General features: G+C 49.9%; 1 pseudogene; it reads right to left on the bottom strand.

Moving 5' to 3' along the window:
- Positions 1-1973: 1973 nt before the first annotated feature.
- LOC147700451 (uncharacterized) lies at positions 1974-18111 on the bottom strand (annotated as a pseudogene).
- Positions 18112-19287: the final 1176 nt, after the last annotated feature.

Here is a 19287-nt window from a genome sequence, read left to right as displayed (position 1 = left end):
GGCGCCAGGAAGCCCACTCGAGCTCCCCCACCGGGGCCTGCGCATCCTGATAGTGCTGCTGACACGGTTCTCACACACACCACGGGGGGTGCACAGTGAGGCCCGGAGCAGCCCCGGGGGTTAGGCGCTCAGCCCCTGCCTCGGCGACCCTGTAAGCGAACCAAGGGAGTCGCCCACCAGTCTCACTCACTGCTTCTCCGCCGGCAGGGGGGGCTCAATGTATAAAAATACCATAGAACATCCTGGGTGGGATTATTCTCGCCTCCGTGTCCTTAATAGAATTGAAAATTCTTTGTTGTGAATGCTAGACAATTTTTCATTCTATGTCAGTCCACGGAGGCTCAAATAATGCTAGTTTAAGTTGCTCCATTACAACCGACGCAATATCCGCAATAGGTTTGTGATAAAAGGTCTTAAAAGTGGACTCAGAGGACCAGTCTGCCGCAGTCATGATGTCTTGTAACCTAGACCCAGCGAGAAGGCTTTAGAAGCCATAGAACCTCTGACAGAGTGCGCTCCAAAGATGGAGGAATCAATACCAGCTAGGGTCAAAAGCCAAGTAACCCACCTGGCGAGAGTAGCTGAAGAGACTGGGCGGAAAGGTCTCTGAAGAGAAATTAAAAGTTGACCTGCCACATCATTTCGAAATTCTCTGGTACACTCTTCATAGCCTTTTAAACATTGCACAACACAAAGTTTGCTATGATGTGGAAAAGCAGAGTAAGAAACACATTTAGAATTAGTCTTTGTACGACGAGAAATCGTTAAAGAAACTCCAGAGGGAGTAAATACTCTACCTGCTAAATCCAGAGCCCGAACATCTGACACACGTCTACATGAAATAAGACAAAGCAACAGAGTAAGTTTGGCCGATAATTGATTACGCGACAAACCTTCATTAGCCGACCAAGATTGTAAAAATCTCAAAACTATGGAAACATCCCATAACGTTTGATACTTAGGTTGAGGGGGATTTACCAACCTAATGCTGCGCAAAACCTCACAGACCAAGGGATGTTCCCCTACAGGTCTACCATCTATATGAGGGTGTCCCGCCAAAATGGCTGAACGAAAATTGTTTACCATTCTGTAAGCCATGCCAGACTTGGCTAATTCGGACAAGAAATTAACAATCACAGAGACTGGAGATCCCAAGGGATCACTCTGTTGTACACCAACCAACGCACCCATCGACGCCAAGCGGACTCATAACGCTTGTGAGTGGAGGGTGCCCAAGACTGTGAGAGAAAAAAGAGAGTGTCTTGCGAAACTCCCGGCACTTGCCAGCGTCGCCGGAAAGTCTCCACGCCATAAGAGATAATTGGCCTTGCAGAACCAGAGGATGTAGAAGGCCTACAGGGTTCGTCAACAATGCCGGAAAGGAACGGATCCGAATCGGAGGGGCACATGAAAGGGTCATTGCACCGGGAAACCACGCTTGGGCTTTCCAACAAGGTGACACTAGGATTATTTCCGCTCCCTGTTGGCGAATTTGAGCCAGCAACCTGGGAATCATTACAAATGGTGAAAAGGCATACAGAATGCCCGTCGTCCATGATTGAAGGAAGGCATCCGAGCTGATCGCCAAAGGATCCGGACGCCAACTGTAAAATAGGGAAAGTTGTTTGTTGAGTTGAGACGCAAACAGATCTAGAGCACACGGGCCCCATTTGGAGTTCAACGCTTGGAACACACTGGGATGAAGTTTCCAATCGCTGGTGTCCCTTAGAAACCTGGAATTCCAATCTGCCACCACATTCAAGGAACCCGGAATGTATTCCGCCGTCACCGAGATGTGATGGTCTAGACAATAATGCCAAAAATCCTTGGCAATTTCCACTAAGAGCCGGGATCTGGTGCCTACCAGACGAATGATGTAACGTACCGCGGACACATTGTCCATGACAGAAGTATACAACAACTTTCTTTCTGAGGAGAAAGAGTCTGAATAGCAAAAGAACCCGCCAACAGCTCTAGGCAGTTGATATGAAGTCGCAGCTCCTCCTGGTACCACCAGTCTCTAGTGTCCCGCAACGAGCCCCCCAGCCCCAACGACTGGCATCGGACTCGATGATGGCAACCGGGGTCGCTGCAAAGATGGCCTTGCCATTCCAAGCATCCATGTGTTCTAACCACCAGTTAATTTCCAGATGAGCCTCCCGAGAGAGCGCAATCTGTTGTGCATAATGCAAGCCCCTGCGAAGATGAAGGATCTTTAACCTCTGTAAGGCCCTGTACTGAAGGGGACCTGGAAATATCGCTTGAATGGACGCTGCCAACAAACCGTCTAGGCGGGCTAATGTCCTCAATGATATTGCCGGAGAGGCAAGCGCTCTCCTCAACTCTTTCTTGATCGCAGACCTCTTCCTGAGAGGTAAAAAAGAGTTTTCAATACAATTCAATACCACTGTAGGAAGGGGGAGTCTCTAGTTGGCGCAGTGCAACACTAGCGACAAGCAGGGACTCTCTCTTCCTCGTCAGGGCTGAGGGCTACCTTCAAGACAACCTCTGCTTACCCTCTAGGTAGTGTGGCTTAAGCAGTCTTAGGCTAATCTCTGGGGCACATAGGGTTAAACATTTGCAATATTACACCGTCACAACCAACCCACCACACAATGACACCAAACTGTATTTGTAAAAATATATATCTTTATATAAATTTCAAGCAGGCTTGTAAATACAGCTGTCAAACTTTCAATAGCGGTTCCAGGTTACTTAAGTTCAGGTTGCCACAGTTCTTTAATAAGCAATCTTTTGGGCCTTCTGCCCGGGTTCAATAAGGTTCAGTGTCTTGTAGCGCCTCGATGCTCACTTCAGAGAGGAGATCGGGCCCGGTCGGCCAGAGTTCACGTTTCCCGCGTGGGCTCCGAGGACCAGGAGCCGTGCGAGCCTCGGTTTCAGAGGCGGCTCGCGTTGGGAGCAGATAGCGCGGTGCGAGCTCAAGTTGCAGGATGCTCGCACCGTGAGGATACAACACAGTACCTTTCAAATTCTTGTGGAGCGGGCGGCTTCCAGGGGAGCTGTCCCACGTCGCGTTGCTTTTCCGGGGTCGCTGTTCGCTGCGCCTCTCAGCCGGGCAGGTCACGGGTCATCCGGGGCGGCGGTGTTCAGTGGCGGCAGGGTCCTTCCTTCGTCGTTCGCTCCGATTCTGGAGGCGGCGGCTGTGTGGTGGCGGCAAGTGGCAGTACGGTCCTCAAGTGCAGGACGTACCCAGCCAAGTGCCGGTTGCAGCTGTGCGCTCACAGCTGAGCTGTCGGGCAGGATACCGATCAGAGGGGGGTTCTCACAGGGCGGCTGTCCGTCTTTGCAAGTGGATTGACGGCTCGCAGCGCAGTCAATTCGGGAGCTTGGACCGGACGGGTCCTCCTTCACGTTGCTCTCGGGCTCCCGGTGCAGATGCGGTCACGGTGTTCAGGCCAGCGGCGGCTGGACCTCACTTTGCTCTCGCTGTTGCTTTGGGCCCCGGTCACGGTGCTTGGGGGGATGTCGATGCCTTGGATTACGGGGAGCGTGGCAGGATTGCCCAGCGCTCCCAGACTCCTCCGTCAGTACTGCAGCGATAAGCAGCACACACAGTCGCTTTCTTCAGGGTGTAGCGCCCACTGGTCCTGGGGCGCTGGTCAGGGGGCAAGTTCAGCAGCAAGCCCTTGGAGATCTCTTCGCAGAGTTTGGCACAAAGTTTCACAAAGCAAAAGTCTTCTTGTAGTCTTTTCTTTTCCTCTCCTTCTGCAGCAAGGCACCAGACACAGGCCAGAGACAGCACTCCGCCTTGTCCTTCCCGGTCCTTCTCGTCGGGCAGAGTTCCTTCTGTAGCACAAACAGGATCTAATTTACAAGGAGCAGGGCTCCTACTTTTATACTGCATTTCTTTTGTTCTCGCAGGCCAGGGGGGCCTTTGCATAGCCACTTTCAGTACTTGAGTACTCTGGTGGGTGTAATCCGGCTTCTGCTTTCAGTGCGAGGGGCAGGCGCATCAGACGCCCCACAGGAGGTGGAGCCCGCATTGCGTGGACAGGGGCAGCCAGAAGTACCTTGTTGATGAGGCTTCGCCCTTCCTGGGCCAGGTGTCGGCTGAGTCATCAGTCGCTCCCCAGGAGGGTGGAGCCAGCATTGTGGTGGCAGAGCACAGCCAGATTCAGAGTCAAGAGCCACTCCTACCTCCCACTAAGGTGTCATCTTCGCATTCACCACCTGTCATCCCCCAGCCCTGTCACTCACACATCTCAGACAGTCAGATACACATACCAGCAGAGGCGGGCTGAAATGGTTAGGCAAGCAAATGCTAACTTTCTAAAAGTAGCATTTGCAAACACAGGATATTAAAATAAACTTTACTAAAAGAAATATTTTATTATTCTGAGTTCAGGCATACTAAACATGACTCTCTACCGTGCTCCCTGAGCCTGCTGGGATTATAGCGTGTAATAATTCCAGCAGCCCATTCTGGCCTAACGGAAGCAGGTAGCCTTCAATAGTGAAATACGAATTTAGTTGTAATTCACTACTAGGACATGCCACACACATCAGGGCTTGTCCTACCTTACACCTACAATGCACCCGGCCCGTAGGCCTACCATAGGGGTGACTAATATGCAGTCAAGGGAAGGTTCAGGGGCTGGCAAGTGGGTGCACTTGTCCAGCCAGCATGACAGTACGAGACTGCACGCGGGGTCTGCAATGGCGGACCCCAGACACATCTTAAGGCTGCTTCTGTGGGTGGCGCAACCAGCGCTGCAGGCCCACTAGCAGTATTGGCATCTACAAGCCCTGGCACTCCTGGTGCGCTTTACTAGGGACTAACAGTAAATCCAATGCACCAATCATGGACATCAATCACATGTACAATTTACAGTAGGGAGCACTTGCACTGTGGCACGGGTCGGCCGTGGCGCAGTGCCCTGAGTATCGGAAAACCAGCAAATCATCGGAGGCACACCAGCAAAAAGTGGAAGGGAAACTCACGCCAAGGTGCCAGGTGTAACATGTGTCCCCTCCAGCTGAAATGTGGGGGGAACTACCCTTCCCCACGGAGTTCCACATCACTAAGGCGGAAAAATCTGGACAGACCGTCAGCGTTGGCGTGATCGGTGCCAGGGCGGTGTTCCACCGTAAAGTCCATACTCTGTAGAGAAATGGACCACCTCAACAGTTTCGGGTTTTCACCCCTCATTTGCATCAACCATCTGAGGGGCCTGTGGTCCGTCTGAACTCGGAAGTGAGACCCAAACAAGTAGGGTCTTAGCTTCTTCAGCGCCCAGACCACAGCAAATGCTTCTCGCTCTATCGCACTCCACCTACTTTCCCGTGGAAGTAACCTCCTACTGATGAAGGCTACGGGTTGGTCAAAGCCCTCCTCAGTCATCTGTGAAAGAACAGCCCCTACACCATGCTCTGAAGCATCTGTTTGCACTATGAATTCCTTGGAGAAATCAGGAGCCAGGAGCACGGGCGCCGTGCACATGGCAGTCTTCAGGGTGTCAAAAGCCTTCTGACAGGTGTCAGTCCAAATCACATTCCTGGGCTGCTTCTTCGAAGTCAGCTCTGTCAAGGGGGTCACAATCGTGCCATAGCCCTTGACAAACCTCCTGTAATACCCAGTGAGCCCCAGGAAGGCTCTCACTGCAGTCTGGGTCTTGGGGGGTTCCCAAGCCAGGATGGTCTCAATTTTGGGTTGCAAGGGTGCCACCTTGCCACTCCCCACTTGGTGTCCCAAGTACACCACTGAACCCTGCCCAATCTGGCACTTGCTTGCCTTGATTGTGAGTCCTGCTCTGCGCAGGGCCATCAACACTTCCCAGAGGTGTCGCAGGTGTTCTGGCCAGGTGCCACTGAACACTGCGATGTCATCCAGGTAGGCGGCACTGAACTCATCCAGCCCAGCCAACACCTGGTTGACCAATCTCTGAAAGGTGGCAGGGGCATTCTTCATTCCAAATGGCATATCCCGGAACTGGAAATGCCCATCTGGTGTTGAGAATGCCGACCTCTCCTTTGCCCCATCGGTCAAGGCGATCTGCCAGTACCCAGACGTTAAATCAAACGTGCTGAGGAACCGGGCAGCCCCTAGCCGATCAATGAGCTCATCAGCTCTGGGGATGGGGTGCGCGTCAGTCTTCGTGACTGAATTGAGTCCTCTGTAGTCCACACAGAACCGGAGTTCGGGTGTGGCTCCCGGCGCAGCAGCCTTTGGGACCAAGACCACGGGGCTGGACCAAGGACTGCTGGAAGACTCAACCACCCCAAGGGCAAGCATCTTGGAGACCTCCTCCTTGATGCAGGCCCAGACCCTGTCAGTCACCCTGTAAGCCTTATGCTTCACAGGTAAGCTGTCTCCTGTGTCCACATCATGGACGCACCAATCTGTCACACTCGGAACCAGGGAGAACAGATCTGGAAACTGCCCCAGCAACTGGCGGCAGTCTTCCTGTTGTTCGGGGGTCAGGGTGGGTGAGAGGTTAACTCCATCCACTGACCCATCTTTCTCACAGGCCACTAAGAGGTCAGGAAGAGGCTCCGACTCCTCCTCCGTTCCATCATCAGTTGCCAACAACATGCCCACTTCGGACCTTCTTAAGTGGGGCTTGAGGCGGTTGACATGTAGGACCCTCAAAGAGTTCCTGGGCGTCTTCATGTCCACCAAGTATGTCACGGGGCTCTTGCGCTCCACAACCTCAAATGGACCTGTCCACTTATCCTGAAGGGCACAGGGTTCCACTGGGGCCAGGACATACACCTCTTGTCCAGGTTGAAGCTCGACCAGAGTGGCATTCTGGTCGTACCACCGCTTCATCTCCTCCTGGCTTGCTTCCAGATTTGCCTCGGCAAGTTGTCTGAAGCGCCTGGTTTGGTTTCTGAAGGCCAGCATGTAGCTATATACATTCTGGGGAGGTTTCCTGGGAGATTGCTCCCAGCCTTCCTTTACCAAACTCAGTGGTCCTCTCACGGGGTGACCGTACAGCAGTTCAAAGGGGCTGAACCCTAAGGACTTCTGTGGTACCTCGCGATATGCAAAGAGCAGGCATGGTAAGAGGACGTCCCACTTACGCCTCATTGGACCTTCTAGGCCCATGATCATGCCTTTCAGGGTTCGGTTGAATCTCTCAACCAACCCGTTACCTTGGGGATGGTAAGGTGTGGTGAACTTGTAAGTTACACCACATTCTTGCCATAGGGACTTCATATACTTGGATATGAAGTTGGTCCCCCTGTCGCTCACCACCTCTAGAGGGAATCCTACTCGTGAGAAAATTCCCATCAGTGCACGTCCCACCACGGGGGCCGTCACTGTCCTCAGAGGGATGGCTTCAGGGTACCGGGTGGCATGATCCACCAAGACCAGGATGAACCTGTTGCCCATGGCTGTCTTGGGGTCCAGAGGCCCAACAATGTCAATACCCACTCGCTGGAATGGCGTACCGACCACAGGGAAGGGTTGGAGGGGAGCCTTGTTCTTCCCTCCGCTCTTCCCACTTGCCTGGCAAGTCGGACAGGTTCTACAATGAGCATCTGAGCTCTTGTGCATTTGGGGCCAGTAAAAGTGGGTGACAAGCCTGTCATAGGTCTTGTCCATCCCCAAATGTCCTGCTAAAGGCACATCGTGAGCCAGACCCAGTAGGAAGGCTCTGAACTTCTGGGGTACCACCAGCACACGGGCTGACCCAGGTTCAGCAGCCTTAGGCTCTGAATACAGGAGGTCGTTCTCCCAGTACACATAATGTGTTTTGGCCTGAACACCATTGGCCTGGTCTGCAGCCTGCTGCCGCATACCCACGAGAGAAGGGCATTCTTTCTGCTCCTTGCAGAATTCCTCCCTGGAGGGTCCTCCTTCTTGCTGCCAATGGGTCAGCTCAGGCAGGTCCCCCAGCTCGGCAATCTGTTCCCCTGTAGGCTCCAGGGCATCTCCCTCAAGGTCTGCTTCCTCCTGGACCGTGGGAACTTCAGGGGCCGGTTTCCCGCGCCCCCTGCGCCTTCTCCCTAAGGCCGGTTCCTGGGCCTCTCCTTCAGGCCCCAGGACCTCTTGATCACCCCTACTGGCTGCCATCGACCGGGTGGTCACGCACGCCCAGTCAGGCAGACCCACCATCCTCAGGTGAGTCGTCTTCTCCACCTTTTCCCAAGGGGAGTGCTCCAAGTCATTCCCTAGCAAACAGTCAACAGGCATGGTTTTCCTCACACAGACCTGCAGAGTACCAGAGACCCCCCCCCCACTCGAAGGGAACTTGAGCCATCGGACACTGACTCTCTGAATTATCAGCGTTGATAACCCTACAGTAGGCATGGGGTACAACCTGCTCTTGAGACACCAGGTGCTGCCTCACTGCAGTCACACTGGCTCCTGTATCTCTAAGAGCCTCAGCTTCCTTACCATTGATGATCACCACCTGCCCATATTTCTTAGTGTTAGAGGGCAGGTAGTTCGTAGGGATCATCTCACTGTCTCCTAGTGAGACTAGGGTCATGTGAACGGGATCTCCACCCCCCAGGACCATCACTTCTTCTCCTAAGTGAACACTAGTCACTTGACGGGGCGGAGCACCAGTGGGTGCGGGTTTTCCAAACAGGCGACACTTGGGGTCACTGGAGATGTGCCCCGGCTCACCACATTTGAAACAATTGAAGGGCCCCTTTGGAACAGGTTTACCTGTCGGGCCCCATTCTGCTTTGGGGGTGGGGGAGGCTGAGGACCTTTCTGCTGGTCCCCTTGGGGATTACTTTGGGGGCCTTTTTGGAACCCTTTCTGTTTTCCCTTGTCCCCCCCACTCTTCTGCTGGGGACCCTGCCCACCCTTGGCGGAGTCTCCCACTGGACCCTTGTGGACCCTGGTGCTGAGCCAGCGGTCCGCTTCCTCAGCAAGCTTCCTCGGGTTGGACAGCTTGCTATCGATCAGGTGTTGGCGTAACTCAGGAAAACAGTGATCAGACAAGTGCTCCCATGCAATTAAATCAAAGAGACCTTGAAAATCATTCACCTTTCTACGCTTCACCCAACCATCCAGTGCTCTGCAAAAATAAGTCACATACTCCACATACGTATTCCCAGGCCGCTTAGTACATCCCCTAAACTTCTGTCTATACATTTCAGGGGTAAGCCCATATCTGTTCATTAAAGCTTCTTTCATGTGGGAATAGGATCTCTGGTTTTCAACGGGCAAATCTAGCAGGGTGTCCCGCCCTTCGCTAAGGAACCTTCCCCACAACCCCGCTCCCCAATCCTTGTCAGGGACCCGGTGGGAGGACATGGCTACCTCGTATGCCCTAAACTACTGTCCTATGTCACCCCCCTTAAAGAACTCTTTAACTACGTCTTTAGGGATGTGCACTCTTGCCTCTACCTGCACCGGCGTTGTGCTGCCACCAGAGGGAGGATGATCCAAGTTTCTCTCCTTTAGACTCATCTCCCTCATTTTCAATTCGTAATCCATTTGGTGCTTTCGCTCTTCCAGCGCCATTCTTTTGGTTTCAAGCTCCAGTTGGATTTTCAATTCTGCCAGCTTTCTTTCATGATCCCTCGTGTCTTTCCTGTCCGCCAGCTCCTCTGGCGACAGTCCTCTACCAAAGCTGTGCAGGCTGTCTTGTTTTTCGAGATCCACCAGATCCACAGGTGCACCCTGCTCCTCAGTTGCATCCTGATCCTCAAGTGCATCTTGATCCTCAGGGGACTTTCTAGACTCAATCCAGGCTTTCAGGGCCTTGTAGAGCTCCGGTTTGTTCTTGCACCCTGCGTGTGGAACCTTGAGTTTCTTGCAGAAAAACTTCAGCTCATTCTTTGTGTATTTATCCAGCTTTGCTGCATCCCATTCCACCTCCAACATCTCAGAGGTCATGGACTCCGCTCCATCCAGGCTCTTCCTGCCCGGCATGGTTTCTTCGCTAGGGATCTTCTCTCGGCAAAATTGCAACAAAACCTGTGGCCAAGTAACTGGACTGAAATCACTGTGCAATGGTCAGAAGTTAATGTATAAACACTGCAAATGTAAATTCGAAAATCCTCACCGCTGCGTCCAATGTAGGAAGGGGGAGTCTCTAGTTGGCGCAGTGCAACACTAGCGACAAGCAGGGACTCTCTCTTCCTCGTCAGGGCTGAGGGCTACCTTCAAGACAACCTCTGCTTACCCTCTAGGTAGTGTGGCTTAAGCAGTCTTAGGCTAATCTCTGGGGCACATAGGGTTAAACATTTGCAATATTACACCGTCACAACCAACCCACCACACAATGACACCAAACTGTATTTGTAAAAATATATATCTTTATATAAATTTCAAGCAGGCTTGTAAATACAGCTGTCAAACTTTCAATAGCGGTTCCAGGTTACTTAAGTTCAGGTTGCCACAGTTCTTTAATAAGCAATCTTTTGGGCCTTCTGCCCGGGTTCAATAAGGTTCAGTGTCTTGTAGCGCCTCGATGCGCTTTCCGCTGTCTCCGCTCGCTTCAGAGAGGAGATCGGGCCCGGTCGGCCAGAGTTCACGTTTCCCGCGTGGGCTCCGAGGACCAGGAGCCGTGCGAGCCTCGGTTTCAGAGGCGGCTCGCGTTGGGAGCAGATAGCGCGGTGCGAGCTCAAGTTGCAGGATGCTCGCACCGTGAGGATACAACACAGTACCTTTCAAATTCTTGTGGAGCGGGCGGCTTCCAGGGGAGCTGTCCCACGTCGCGTTGCTTTTCCGGGGTCGCTGTTCGCTGCGCCTCTCAGCCGGGCAGGTCACGGGTCATCCGGGGCGGCGGTGTTCAGTGGCGGCAGGGTCCTTCCTTCGTCGTTCGCTCCGATTCTGGAGGCGGCGGCTGTGTGGTGGCGGCAAGTGGCAGTACGGTCCTCAAGTGCAGGACGTACCCAGCCAAGTGCCGGTTGCAGCTGTGCGCTCACAGCTGAGCTGTCGGGCAGGATACCGATCAGAGGGGGGTTCTCACAGGGCGGCTGTCCGTCTTTGCAAGTGGATTGACGGCTCGCAGCGCAGTCAATTCGGGAGCTTGGACCGGACGGGTCCTTCTTCACATTGCTCTCGGGCTCCCGGTGCAGATGCGGTCACGGTGTTCAGGCCAGCGGCGGCTGGACCTCACGTTGCTCTCGCTGTTGCTTTGGGCCCCGGTCACGGTGCTTGGGGGGATGTCGATGCCTTGGATTACGGGGAGCGTGGCAGGATTGCCCAGCGCTCCCAGACTCCTCTGTCAGTACTGCAGCGATAAGCAGCACACACAGTCGCTTTCTTCAGGGTGTAGCGCCCACTGGCCTTGGGGAGCTGTTCAGGGGGCAAGTTCAGCAGCAAGCCCTTGGAGATCTCTTCGCAGAGTTTGGCACAAAGTTTCACAAAGCAAAAGTCTTCTTGTAGTCTTTTCTTTTCCTCTCCTTCTGCAGCAAGGCACCAGACACAGGCCAGAGACAGCACTCCGCCTTGTCCTTCCCGGTCCTTCTCATCGGGCAGAGTTCCTTCTGTAGCACAAACAGGATCTAATTTACAAGGAGCAGGGCTCCTACTTTTATACTGCATTTCTTTTGTTCTCGCAGGCCAGGGGGACCTTTGCATAGCCACTTTCAGTCCTTGAGTACTCTGGTGGGTGTAATCCGGCTTCTGCTTTCAGGGCGAGGGGCAGGCGCATCAGACGCCCCACAGGAGGTGGAGCCAGCATTGTGTGGACAGGGGCAGCCAGAAGTACCTTGTTGATGAGGCTTCGCCCTTCCTGGGCCAGGTGTCGGCTGAGTCATCAGTCGCTCCCCAGGAGGGTGGAGCCAGCATTGTGGTGGCAGAGCACAGCCAGATTCAGAGTCAAGAGCCACTCCTACCTCCCACTAAGGTGTCATCTTCGCATTCACCACCTGTCATCCCCCAGCCCTGTCACTCACACATCTCAGACAGTCAGATACACATACCAGCAGAGGCGGGCTGAAATGGTTAGGCAAGCAAATGCTAACTTTCTAAAAGTAGCATTTGCAAACACAGGATATTAAAATAAACTTTACTAAAAGAAATATTTTATTATTATGAGTTCAGGCATACTAAACATGACTCTCTACCGTGATCCCTGAGCCTGCTGGGATTATAGCGTGTAATAATTCCAGCAGCCATTCTGGCCTAACGGAAGCAGGTAGCCTTCAATAGTGAAATACGAATTTAGTTGTAATTCACTACTAGGACATGCCACACACATCAGGGCTTGTCCTACCTTACACCTACAATGCACCCGGCCCGTAGGCCTACCATAGGGGTGACTAATATGCAGTCAAGGGAAGGTTCAGGGGCTGGCAAGTGGGTGCACTTGTCCAGCCAGCATGACAGTACGAGACTGCACGCGGGGTCTGCAATGGCGGACCCCAGACACATCTTAAGGCTGCTTCTGTGGGTGGCGCAACCAGCGCTGCAGGCCCACTAGCAGTATTGGCATCTACAAGCCCTGGCACTCCTAGTGCGCTTTACTAGGGACTAACAGTAAATCCAATGCACCAATCATGGACATCAATCACATGTACAATTTACAGTAGGGAGCACTTGCACTGCGGCACGGGTCGGCCGTGGCGCAGTGCCCTGAGTATCGGAAAACCAGCAAAACATCGGAGGCACACCAGCAAAAAGTGGAAGGGAAACTCACGCCAAGGTGCCAGGTCTAACAACCACTTTATCCGATTAATAAAAAATCATAAAAGTAACAATACAGAACATGGAGGGGTTACATTAATACGCATAAAACAGTTAAAAAATATATATATATATACATGTGCATTTTTTGTATTAAAAAACATATTTCATTTGACTTATTAAATGTACAGGAACAATATCAGTTAATCTATCGCATTCCGATTCGTACAACGAATGGAAGCCACTAACAAATGTGCCACTCCATACACGATTACAGGGGATTCCATTAACTGCAAATAAAGTAGCGCTGGTTTAACTTGCAGGAATCCCTTATCCTTTAACAATGGAACAATAAACTTTCTTCTGGCTAGTCTGTACAAAGAACAGAAGAACATGAAATGACTAGTATCCTGAAGTGAATATCCATCACACCTACAGGGGGTAGCACCCTCTGGCTTACACCATATTTTACAATCAGTTAATAGTATATGCATCTGATTAAATCTAAACTTTGTCAATACCCAACGATGGAAAGGAATCGTCACTATCATGAGATATGGTTGCATAGACAAAGTCGAGATTAATAATTAGTGCTCCCTAACCATAGGTTTTCTTACTTGTTCCTTCTCTCGTTCCTGCTCTCTGATTTTAATAAAATTTACTTTAATCCATTTTAAATCAGCTTTTACCAGGGCCTCAGGATTTGTAAAGATTTCTGGTCGTCCCATGTCCTTAGTAATCGTTTTAATGTAGGATAGCCACTGAATGTCCCTGGCTTTCTCTAGGCTCATGCAGTCCCGCAAAATAAGGTGGTTCAATGTGAGGTTAGAGTTCAGCCAGATTTGTATCCATAATAGGATGGGTGCCCTATTAATCATATCAACAATGTAGCCCATACCTAACTCCTGGTGGATTGCAAAAGTGGCTGAGGATTGGGGTAAGCCAAGGAGGGCGCGGAAACATTTATTTTCCTCTTTCTGGATTGACTCAGAGTTTTTATACCCCCATATTGCAGCCCCGTATCTGGCAATGGCGATGGTTTTTGCTCTATAGATGGATAGGATTGCTTCGCAAGGTTTCCCTCCTAACCGCTTAGCAAAATCTAAAATTGCAGCAGATGATCTTCTAACGGTGTTAACTTTAGACTTAATTTGGGGAACCCAGGCGCCTCTATCATCAAATACTACACCCAGGTATGTGAAAACCTTAGCTCTGGAGATCACACTACCGTTACAGTGGAAGTTATTTGTGCTATACTTTCTAGCTCCAACTGTCATCACATGTGATTTTCCCACATTGATCACTAGATCCAAAGACTTCATTAACTCTCCAAAGGAGTTTAATAGCCTTTGTAAGCCCAGTGGTGTCCGAGCTAAAAGAACGGTATCATCCACTTACAGGAGTACGGGTGTCGGCGTTCCTCCCATACGCGGTATATCAAGCGTGGCCTTCCCCAGTGCGTCTTCCAGAAAGTTTATATATATAAGGTGAATAAGATTGGGGCAAGTATACACCCTTGGCGTACCCCTCTCCCTAACTTAAATCTTGCGGTGCATTTACCCTCCTGAGACATTCTAATTGTGACATATAGATCTCTGTGTAATGCTGCCAGGAAATACACAAGATTCTTGTCGAGACCCAGGTCCAGGAGTATTGTCCACAGCCTTGACCTATTAACTAGGTCAAAGGCTGTGGACAAATCCATGAACCCCAGATAGACCGAGCCTCTAGAGGCAACCGTGTATTTATTTATTATTAAGTGCAAGTTGAGGCACTGGTCTTCGGTCCCTCTACCCGCCCTGAACCCATATTGAGCATTAGAAAGGAGGTCTTTCTTTGAAACCCAGTCATCTAGTTTTGCCAGAATTACTTTCCCTAAAATTTTGAAGGACGAATCTAAAAGAGATATGGGCCTGTAGCATCTAGGGTCCCCTCTTTGCCCCTTTTTAAACACAGGAATAATTGTTGAGCATGACCATGATGCAGGGAACCCAGAGCTTACTGCGGAATTAAATACATTTGTTAAATGTTTGGCCCAGTAGCTAGGATTGTCTTTATACATATCCGCAGGGACACCATCAGGCCCAGGGGCCTTACCTCCAAATGTGGTCATAATAGCCTTCTCGACCTCCTCAACCGAAAACAAATTGGCGGCTTTGATGGTATAATTGGAACGGCCTCAAAAGATTCTATAGCCAGGTCACTACCATATATAGATTTAAAGTGGCCTAACCAATCCTCCTCTGCGATGTTAACTTCTAACATACAGTTATCTACGCCAGAAAACAGAGGGGTATTAACAATGGCCCAGAACCTGGAGCTATCCCTCATTGTCGCCTTGTCCATTAGGGCTTCCCATGCCTCCCTTTTTAGTTCATTTTTGCGAGCTTGCACTATAGCTTTATATTCTTTCCTTAACCGTACAACCTGAAATGTATCCCTGGGTGTTTTTTTGAGGGCCCCCAGAAGCATTCTATGTGCTCTTGAGCAGTTACTGTCAAACCACCCCTTAACAGGGGTTTTATTTTGACGGGTTTTTACCGTAAGTTCTTTGTCCACTAGGAGACAAATGGCTTTGAATGAAGAGATTACTTCCCCCCCTGGCTAGATGGATCCAGGTAGATATTTAATTCATTGCCAGCCTTTTGATTGATAATATTAGCAAAGTCTTCAGGAATGACTTTGCTCCACTTTAGTCTCCTCCCTTGGTCTTTGGTTTTTAGGGTGGTTACTGCTACTGTGTTAGTTGGTTTGTTAAGGAAATTATTGCTGTTGTCCAGTTCCAAGACTACCGGGTTGTGATCGCTGAAAGCTGATAAGACAGGGTTATAGAAGATCACATGACTTAATAATCCCGGGGAAATAAATATATAGTCTATAATTGATTCGGACTCCCTAGCAGAGTACGTTACAACACGATCCTTATTATCGTGAAATCCTGGTTCATACAGATCAATCTTTGAGATAAGTTCCTCCAGCGCCTCCCCTTTAGAACAGTATTCAAAGTTTTGGACTATTGAATGTGCAGGGCCCTCCAGATCATGGTATTGACATTTCAAATTACATAAGGAATAATAAAATCCCCCATTAGAATATAATGGACGAAAGTGGTTTGATTCTCTTTATATCCTTTTAAAAAAATTCCTAGTGAGCAAAGATGCTCATTTAGTTGCCCATCTAGCATAGAATTACAAAAATTAACTAACAGAAGTTTAGAATTATTTTTCCTAGTTAATTCCACTATTAAGTAATTATCAGAGGCGGTATCTAGCTTTTTGGTGGTCCCAGCTATGTTAACTGATAACAGGAACATAAGACCCCCTTTATCTCTCCCAGCTGCCGAGCTACACGCAGGAACAAAATATGAGGAATATCCAGTCACTCAGAAATTACACCCCCTTTCCCAGATCTCCTGTAAAGCTATGATATCATAGTGCTTAAAAAAATTGAGCCAAATGTCATCTTCTCTTTTAGACGTAGCCCTGCAATGTTCCAGCTCAGCAGTTTTACCTTAAAAGTAAAAGTAGTTGAGACGTCACAGAGTTGACCTGAAAGCCCAAAAAGTCGACGACTTGCGATGGAATCAGGAGAGATTTGGGAACATTGAGGAGAAAGCCTAACTCCTGACGAAGACTTATAGTCCAGGACAGATGCAGCTGGACAATCTCGACCGACTGTCCCATTATCAGAATGTCGTCTAGAGTGATAATTAATCTGACTCCTCTGTTCCGCAACCACTGAACAACCGGTCTCATGAGTTTCGTGAAACACCATGGAGCAGACGAAAGACTGAAGGGCATGGCCGTAAACTCGAACCATCGATTGCGCCACTGAAATTGGAGGAAGCGACGATGAGGAGGAAAAATGGCAATAGCTAGGTAAGCATCTTTTAGATCTAACCGAACCATCCAATCGTGGCTCAACAACATGTCTTGTAAGAGATGAATACCCTCCATCTTGAAATGGCAGTAAACCACATCCACATTGAAATCCTTCAAGTTCAGAACTAGACGAAAGCCAAGATCTTTCTTGGGCACTAGGAAAATCGTACTTACAAAACCGTGCGGATGAAGATCCATCTGCACAATAGCCCCTTTGACCAACAAAGACTGAATTTCCTCGTCGATGAAAGTCATCTCTACAGGGGAAAAACTTAGGGGTCTCGGAATCACTGTTTGATTGGCAGTGGAATAAAACTCTATCTGGAAACCCTGAATAGTCTGATGGATCCAAGGGTCTGAAGACAGGGCCTCCCACCTGGGAAGGAACTGGGCCAGACGACCTCCCACCATGTGATCCCCATAATGCAAAATGGGTACCTGAATACGAGGAGTCTCCAGACTGGAACTGCTGGCCTCGATAGTTGCCGCGTTGACCACGGCCTCTGTCCCCTCTGTTTCTGGTCGGATAAAATTTGGATCTTTGGGCACCTCCTCTGCCCCTTTGATCTGAACCTCTAGAGGTCTGATTTCCTCCTCGGCTGGAACCGCGACCTCTGAAACGGCCGGCCCTATTAAAAACACCAGAGTGAAAAACCTTTCTGATATTGGCTTGGGCTTTATCTAAAGCCGAAAAAGTTGCCACATATTTTTCCATTTTCTTTACAAAATCTTCACCAAAGAGCATGCCATTGGCTAAAGAACCTGGTTCCGTGGTTGCCATTTCTGCCAACTGAGGGTCAATACGCATCAAAAAGGATCGTCTCCTCTCAGTGGATAATGCAACATTTGCGTTGCCCAAGAAAAACATGGCGCGTTGCGCCCACTCCATAATTTCAGATGGATCTAGAGGACTACCTTTATCCTTAGCCAGGACTGCAGCGTCTAAAATTTTGTTCAGTGGACCAGAGATGTCCAAAAGCTTATCCTGGCATCCCTTCCAGGCTCTATCTAAACCCTTTTTGGGGTCTTTTGCAAATTTACGCATAAAGGTAGCCATATTGGGGTCCAAATCAGGAGTATCAGTCACTTTGCCCAATAAAGTCGGCCGAGGACACTCAGACCGTAGGGTGGCTCTAACTTGGTTCTCAAAACCCTGACGGAGATTGTTTTGTACATATTGTGCCACTTCCACACAGGGTTGCCATTCCGTGGAACAAGGGTGGATTACATTTTGAGGATTAAATAACACATTTTTAGGTTGCACCTCTTCTTGTGCGTCATCTTCATGACCTTCTTTTTGGGTTGAACCGATTCATCAGTGTCCGAAGTATCAGGAGAAGTCGAAGACGTGTCATCCTGTACATCCTTCTCAGCCAAGGAACCATGATCTAAAAGCACACTCTTAGCCGCTTTCAACAAAGCTTCAGCCGAAGCCCGAATGGAAGAGGAAGATGTGCCTGCGGACTTAGACTTTCTTTTACCAGAAGATTTTAAAGTCTTCTCTAAAGGCATTAGTGCCTTGAGAAGTGCCTTATTCATTAAACCTCGGGCGTGGGTATCCTGGGTCTCAATAGGTTGCTCCTCCATATTTCCCACATATCGTTCCTGATATTCTTCGTATTCATTGTATTCCACCCACTTGTCTTCCTCCTCAGCGTAATAGGCCATGACAAAGTCAGGAGGCCTGAAGGAGTTCAGGGGGGGAGAACCCAAGGGCTAAAAATACCTTCAAACAGAGAAAAAGAAAAGTTTTAGGTCAAAAAGTAAAATATGTTAGTGGCAGGAGCAAGCCCTTAATAAACTCCACTAATGCAGTGCATTTATCCGGAAAGCGCTCCAGTCAGCGTTATAATGAGCCAGGGATTTGACAGGCAGTGACAAAACAATCACAGCGTGAGGAGCCGGGCTTCAATACAGTCACCGGCTCCTCGCGCATGCGCAGAAACTGAAAGGCGGGGCCAATACAGAGCCTACTCCCCACGCGCACCGAAGTGCGTAGCTCAGCTCCCTCGCCACGGCCCACAATACAGACAACACGGAGGGGCACCGAAGCCCCAACCCCGAAGTAAGACCAAATGAAACCTGCAATAATGAAGCGCGAAGCCGCGCTACTGAAATGCGCAATGAATTAATTATATGCAAAACTCATGGGAGCAGAAAGGTACGTCCGAACCAAGTAGAGACTCGCGAGCTCGCACGAAGCAAAGGCAACAAAGCGCGCTCAAATATGTAAACAAATAAGCATGGAAAAATATGCAAAACATGTGTGTATAAATATAAGAAAGCACTTATCTCGCTGCTGCAGCAGCAAAGAAAGAGGAAGTGCTTACGTCATTGAGACCTAATAGTCAGTCATAAGCTTTTATTCGATATGCAAGATATCTTATAAGCACCTAATATACTAATGGCTGTCGTGTTATTGGTGCATACCTGGAGGGGGTTGTTCTTCCGGGTTATACTCGTTTAAAGTTAACTATTTTGCTGCTGTATTTGCCAGTAAAGTTAAAGAAGCATTATTTGAGCCTCCGTGGACTGACATAGAATTCAAATCCTGATGGCCTCAGGACACCATACAGGTAGGGGAAGAGACCGCAGAACCAGGAGAATGAAGGATATTAGAGCGGGCTGGACGGAGCTCTCCTAGCACAGGTCTGCCATGATGGCTCGCTAGGCCACGCCCCGGTTTTTGAGATATTTAAAGATTTACAGATATCGATATTTGAGAATTGTGAGAGCTGATTGGCTGAGCCCTCCCGAGCACAAGGTTGCCTATGATTGGCTGCCAACACTTCAAGCCGCACGGCCCCCCTCCATGAGCCCTCGATGGCCCTGGGGATTGCCACC

Source organism: Lissotriton vulgaris, chromosome 8, assembly GCF_964263255.1.
Source record: "Lissotriton vulgaris chromosome 8, aLisVul1.2, whole genome shotgun sequence".
Lineage (NCBI taxonomy): Eukaryota > Metazoa > Chordata > Amphibia > Caudata > Salamandridae > Lissotriton > Lissotriton vulgaris.
This window is presented reverse-complemented; position numbering and strand designations above follow the sequence as displayed.